Source organism: Miniopterus natalensis, chromosome X (genome assembly GCF_054644295.1).
Source record: "Miniopterus natalensis isolate mMinNat1 chromosome X, mMinNat1.hap1, whole genome shotgun sequence".
NCBI lineage: Eukaryota > Metazoa > Chordata > Mammalia > Chiroptera > Miniopteridae > Miniopterus > Miniopterus natalensis.
In genome coordinates this window covers 48,985,055-48,992,050 of record NC_142103.1, presented here as the reverse complement: position 1 = coordinate 48,992,050, position 6,996 = coordinate 48,985,055, and the positions used below count along the sequence as shown (strand labels likewise).

Genomic DNA, 6,996 nt, shown 5'->3' with positions numbered 1-6,996 from the left:
GTCTAGGAATATATTCTAAGAATCCTGAAAGGCTAATCAAAAAGAATATATGCACCCCTGTGTTCATAGCAGCACAATTTACAATATCTAAGATCTGGAAACAGCCCAAGTGTTAATCAGTAGATGAGTGGATAAAAAAGCTGTGGGACATTTACACCATGAATACTATGCAGCTGAAAAGAGATCAATCTCGTACCCTTTAGTACAGGTTGGATGGGCCTGGAGAATATTGTGCTGAGTGAAATAAGCCAGGCGGAGGAAAAACAAACATCACATGATCTCGCTTATATGTGGAATCTTAAGAACTTAATAAACTGTGAACAAAATAGATTAAATGGCACGGAAGCATGGATCAGACTAACAAATCTCAAAGAGAAGGTGTGTGTGGGGGTGAGGTTTGGGAGAGATTAACCAAAGAATTTATATGCATAACCCAAGGAAACAGACAACGGTGTGGTGAGGGACTAAGGGGAGGGGGTGTTGAGGGGTGGAAGGGGTCAATGGGGAGAAAAGGGGACATCTGTAATATTTTGAACAATAAAATAAATAAAATTTAAAAATAAAAATTTAAATTTAATCATATGATATTTACAGGAGATTCATTTTACATGAACAGAAAATTGTTGAAATAAAAGGATTATTAAAAATACATGCAAACAATAACCAAAAGAAACTCAATACAGTTGTTTTAATGTCAGACAATATTGATACAAAAATAATATGTTTGCATGTATGACCTTCATCTTGCTAATATGGTTTTTTGAACAGAACATTTTTATTGCAAGATTTAATAATCATATTTAAGATGTCAGCTTGAAACATATTCTTTTATCTTTTTTATTTATTTATTTATTTATTTATTTATTTATTTATTTATTTATTTATTTTTGAAAATATTACAGATGTGGCCTTTTTTCCCCCATTGACTCTTTCCACCCTGCACCCACTCCCCACCCTAGGCCTTCACCACACTATTGTCTGTGTCCATAGGTTATGCATACATGCATATAAATTTTTTGGTTAATCTCTTTCCAACAACCCTCCCACCCCCACCTTCTCTCTGAACTTCATCAGTCTGTTCCATGCTTCTATGTCACTGGATCTCCTTTGTTCATCAGTTTATTATGTTCTTTAGACTCCACGTATAAGTGAGATAATGTGCTAATACTTTTTATTTGTCCATTTTGTCTTCATTTTTTTATTCCTTTTTTCCTGCTTATTTAAATGTATCAAATATTTTTGGTATGCTTATTTTTTGTAATACATTTTATTTAATAAATTTATAATGCGAGCATTATTATTAAACCTTCACCAGGCTAGGAAATGGATGTAACACTTGATTTCAGTATTTATTTTTGTCATCTATTATTTTTTGTGAACACATTCTCTTATTATACTTCCAGTGATTACCCTAAGAATTGGGATATGTATTATGAATTCATTAGTTTTTATCTTATGTTAGCATTTTTACGACATCCAAAACAATACAACATACTTAGAATAATTTAACTCTGTTTACATTTTCACACCTTTGTTTCATTATTATCACATAGGTTACTTCTCCATATATTTTATTTTTTTAAATTTGTCTTTATTGTTGAAAGAAGTACAGATTTCCCCTTTTTTTCTCCCATTGACCCCTTCCACCCTGCACTCACCCCCTGCCCCAGGCCTTCACCAAACTATTGTCTGTGTCCATGGGTTATGCTTATATGCATACAAATTCATTAGTTAATCTTTTCCTGCCCCCCCCCTTGCCTTCCCACTGAGATTTATCAGTCTGTTCCATGCTTCCATGTCACTGGATCTCTTTTGTTCATCACTTTATTTTGTTCTTTAGATTCCACATATAGGTGAGATCATGTGATATTTTTATTTCTCTGCCTGGTTTATTTCACTTAGCATAATATTCTCCAAGTCCATCCATGCTGTCCCAAAGGGTAAGAGGTCTTTCTTTTTTGCAGCTGCATAGTATTCTATGGTGTAAATGTCCCACAGCTTTTTTATCCACTCATCTACTGATGGGCTGAAATAGACATACTGACCTTTTCTGGTATGCTTTATATCTCTCTGAAGTTCTATTATTCAATTTGTGATTGCTTTTACTTAACTAGAATTACTCTCTTTAATGTTTTCTGTGCTGTATAGAAGATTTTAGTTTGATATACTCCCATTTATTTATTTATTTTTGCTTTAATTTCTCTTGCTTTTAAGAACAAATTTATAAAATCTTCTCTAAGGCCAAAGTTCATAAGTATAGTACTTATGTTTTCTTCTAAGTGATTTATTGTTTCTCATGTTATATTTAGTTCTTTGATGCATTTTGAATTAATATTTGTGTATGGCAACTAATAGCAGCCTAGTTTTATTATTTTGCATGTGTCTTTCCAATTTTGCCAGCACCATTTATTAAAGAGGCTTTCTTTTTTCCATTGTATGATTTTGGCTGCTTTGTTGTAAATTATTTGCCCATATACTGTGGGTTTATTTCTGGGCTTTCAATTCTAGTCCATTGGTCTGTGTGTCTGTTTTTCTGCCAGTACTGTACTCTTTTGATTATAGTCACTTTGTAGAATAATTTGAAGTCAGAAGGTGTGAAACCTTCAGCTTTGTTTTTTTTTCTTCCAGGATTCCATGTGCTATTTGGGGTCTTTTGTGGTTTCATACAAATCTGACTTTTTTTCTATTTCTTTGAAAAATGCCATTGGGATTTTGATGTGAATTGCATTAAATTTGTATATTTCTTTGGATAATATGACTATTTTATCTATGTTTTTCTTCCTATCCATGAACACAGAATATCTTTCATTTCTTTGTGACTTCTTTAGTTTCTTTATTTTTATTTGCTTTATTTGCTTTAATTACATATCCTCTTAACCCCAAACCCTTAACCCTATATCACAAATAATTTAGAATAATACTAGTTAAGATTAAAAATAAATTTGTTATTTCTCCTAAAAAACATGGAAGTAACTTTTCAAGAATTATTGCTTAAAATTTTACCTAGAGAAATAAAAATATGTCATTTTGTGCCCATAACAGATGGTGCTCAAGTTCAAGTATCAATGCCATATGCTTGACACCTCACCCTTTAGTTCTGTTATCATGCTGGCTTAGAGTCTTCTAAATCACTCTTTCCTTCTCCTTCATAATGGCAGTACTCTGGCTGCAGCTCCCTTGTGTTTTTGTGGATCCCTTTTACATTTTGAACATCAATTTTTTGGCAAGATTTCCTTCATGTACACCACGGAATGTACTGGAGTGTGACTGATCAAAGCTCATAATTATTTGTCACAGCAATGTGGTAAAGCCCTTGGAAGAGGTGAAATTGGGAAACTGTAGATTGCCAAGAATCAAGGAATGACAGAGGTGTCATTTATTTTAATGAAGATTTTGCAAATATTCATGATATTGGCAGAGAAGCTGCTTCAGTCAGAGCCCTTAGAGACTGTTCATTTGTCTTGCAAAGTGTTGGAGGGCAAATATTAACATTATTTATTGAGAGCTCATCAGATAAGCTCATCTTTCATTGGAAGAAACAGTAGTACAAAGAGCTGAATGCCAACTTGCTGCAAGTGAAAACTACATGAGATTATAGAGATTGCAAATAGAAAAATCTTCTAAACCTGTAAGGTTATCACAACTGGACAAAGTCGTCACAACCATTTACAAGCCTGCTGCTAATCATCAATACAATATTGAATATGAAAGAAAAAGAAAAGATGGAAAACAAGCTCAAGTTGATAAACAGTATGTTTTAGATATGCTATTTTTGGCTTTTCAATTTTTTAAAGTAATTTTTGTAGTTTTCAAACTAAAATGCTTCTACACATCAAAAGAACCATCAACAAAAAAATGGCAACCAACCAAATAGAAGATATTTTCAAACAACACCTTTGATAAGGTATCCATATCCAAAACATATAAAGAACTCATAAAATTCAACAACAACAAAAAAACCACACAGACAATCCACTTAAAATAAAATTGGCAGAGGACCTGAGCAGACAGTTCTCCCAAGAAGACATACCAAAGGCTAAGAGACATATGAAAAAATGCTCAGTCTCACTATCAGTTAGGGAAATGCAAATAAAAGCTATAATGAGATACCACCTCACACGTGTTAGAATGGATATTATCAACAAGACAGGTAATAAAAACTGTTGGAGAGGTTGTGCAGAAAAAGGAACCCTCATTCACTGCTGGTGGGAATGTAGACTGGTACAGCCACTGTAGAAAACAGTATGGAGGTTCCTGCAAAAATTAACAATAGAGTTACCATATGACCCAACAATCCCACTTCTGGGTATCTAACTGAGGAATTTTAAAACATTTATTCATAAAAATATATGTACCCTATGTTTATTGCAGCATCACTCATGGTTGACAAAACATGGAAACAATTGAAGTGTCCTTTGATAGATAAGTGGATTAAAAAGTGTTACATATATATAATGGAATACTTCTCAGCCATTAGAAAAGATGAAATGATGCCATTTGTGAGAACATCGATGGATCTTGATAATATCATACTAAGAGAAGTCAAATGAAAAAAATTAAGAAACATGATTTCTCGCATATGTGGAATATAAAACTGAAAGCAACAAATGAGCAAACAATGCAAACTAACAAAAACTCATAGACGCAGACAATGTATGTTGGTTAGCAGGCAGAAAAATGGCTGGAGTAGAGTTAGTAGAGGGTAAAGGGGGTCAAATATACAATGACAAAAGGAGATTTGACTTTGAGTGGCGAACACAATGCAATAGACAGATGATACATTATAGAGTTGAGCATTTTAAACATATATAATTTTATAAACCATTGTCACATCTAAAATTTGATAAAATAAAAATGTATTTCTTGTGATGTAAGTCTGCAGGCAAAACATTCTCTTGGGTTTATTTTTCTGAAATATTATTTTAATCTTTTTTAGAAGATATTTTTACTGGGATGAAAGGTGTTTCATAGGTCGCCATTTTTATTTTATTTTTTCTTGACATTCAGTTATTGTGCAATTTTTTTCTTGTCTAATAAGTTTTATTATAGGCTGTATACGTTGAAAAATGTGTTGACACTCTGGATGATGATATTCTTCTCCAAAGTTGATTATTTATTTATTTATTTATTTATTTATTTATTTATTTATTATAGATCAGTTTGTTGTTCCCCTTATTTATGCATTCTTAGTTGATTCTTGCATGTCCCCTGGTCAGCAATTTAACCAGCAACCTTGTTGTATTGGCACTACACTCTAATCAACTGAGTTACCAGGCCAGTATCAGTTAAGTTTCCTTTTACTTGATACTCTTGACACTCTTGGGGTTTAGCTTTATGCTTTATTAGAGCCTGTATTTTGGTTTAGTCCTTAGTATTATGATGTAATAATACTATCCCTAGGGTGTTGTCCTTACTCTTTCTGTGTTGTTATTTTCCCTTTAGCATCACCTGCAATGTCACAAAGCCCCTTGAATTTGGCAGGATTTAAACACCATCTTTTCTCCCCAACGTGGCATAGCTGTATAAATTTCTGCTTCCATTCAGTGATTACTTGGAGTCTTTGCCTGTAAAATGTGCAGCTTCGGAGTTGGCTAAATAATTGAGAGATTTTAATATGTATATTTATCTTTCTATATTGTGTCTCTTAAATTTCAGCTTCTTTAGTAGACTCAACCTCCATACACTCCCTTCTCAGACCAGTAAGACTGCTGCTTTATACTTGAGTTTTATTTCCCTATATCATAACTTGGGTAAAGCCATTGAGAATAAGTAAAGGTAAATTTAGAGCTCACCTTGTATGTTTTGCTTCTCTCAAGATCATAAACCCACAAGTCATGTTTGTACTGGTTTCCCCTCAATGCCTAAAAAGTGTAATTTTATGCATATTTTTAGCTTTTACAATTGTTTCCAGTACAAAATTTATCTAATCCAACCTATTCTTTCATGCTCTCAAATGAAATTTGGTCCTGTGTTTCTATCTACATTTATTGGATGAGAAAACTGAAGACCAGACAGTTTAACTGATTATTTCAACAGTCCACTGATAGTGATAGAATGAAAAGTTCATTCTCATCCACTATAACCCATTGTCTTTCATTTTCTAAAAAAATATTGATTGATTAATTGAGAGAGAGAGAGAGAAACATCTATTTGTTGTTTCACTTATTTATGCATTCATTGGTTGATTTTTGTACATGCTGTGACTGGGGATAGAACCCACAACCTTGGCAAATCAGGACAAGGCTCTAACAAACTGAGCTACCAGGCCAGGCTTGCTTGTTCTTGTCCTTAAATGGCTAAGCCACTCTCAGATTTTTACATATTTTAATAAGATTCATTAATTGTTTTCTGCTTTTGGCTTATGACAGTTTGAGAAATTGCATGCAATATTAGGATAAACCCCAATATCTATGTGCACTGGTCCATTGTCTAATATCAAACGCATTGTACTGAAAGCTATGAGACAAAACATGCTCTGTGGAACTTGTGGTCAAATTGTGGAAGAATTTTCTTTTCAGAAATCATATTTAAGTTTAATTTTCCTTTAACTACATATTGCATATATACTTCTACAACTCCAAGCTGCCTTGAGTTCAGATTTGTGCAATTTGAACACAATTATAGTATTTGACCTGTGGTAAATACAATGTCATGAGAGCACCAGAATTTTATACTTGTTAGTGTTGGTTGCCTTTGTTGAAGTAATGCAAATATTTATTGAAAATCTACTATAGTCACTATGGGAGATATAAAGATAAATCAAACATGTCCCCACCCTTGAGTAACTTAAAGTCCAGAATGCAAATAGCTCTAATGGAAAGAAGAATACAGTTCATGACATGGGATTAGGCACAAAGTAATAGGATAATTCTGAAAAAGAGGTCTTTTGAGGTAGAAATTGTCAAACAAGTTTTCACAAAGGAGGGGAAATTTAACATGGGCTTTGAAAAATGAATAACATTTATAGCATATGGCTCATTCATAGTTCAAAATATT

General features: G+C 33.0%; 1 pseudogene; it reads left to right on the top strand.

Moving 5' to 3' along the window:
• Nucleotides 1–3,237: 3,237 nt before the first annotated feature.
• LOC107537232 (general transcription factor IIF subunit 2 pseudogene) lies at nucleotides 3,238–3,874 on the top strand (annotated as a pseudogene).
• Nucleotides 3,875–6,996: the final 3,122 nt, after the last annotated feature.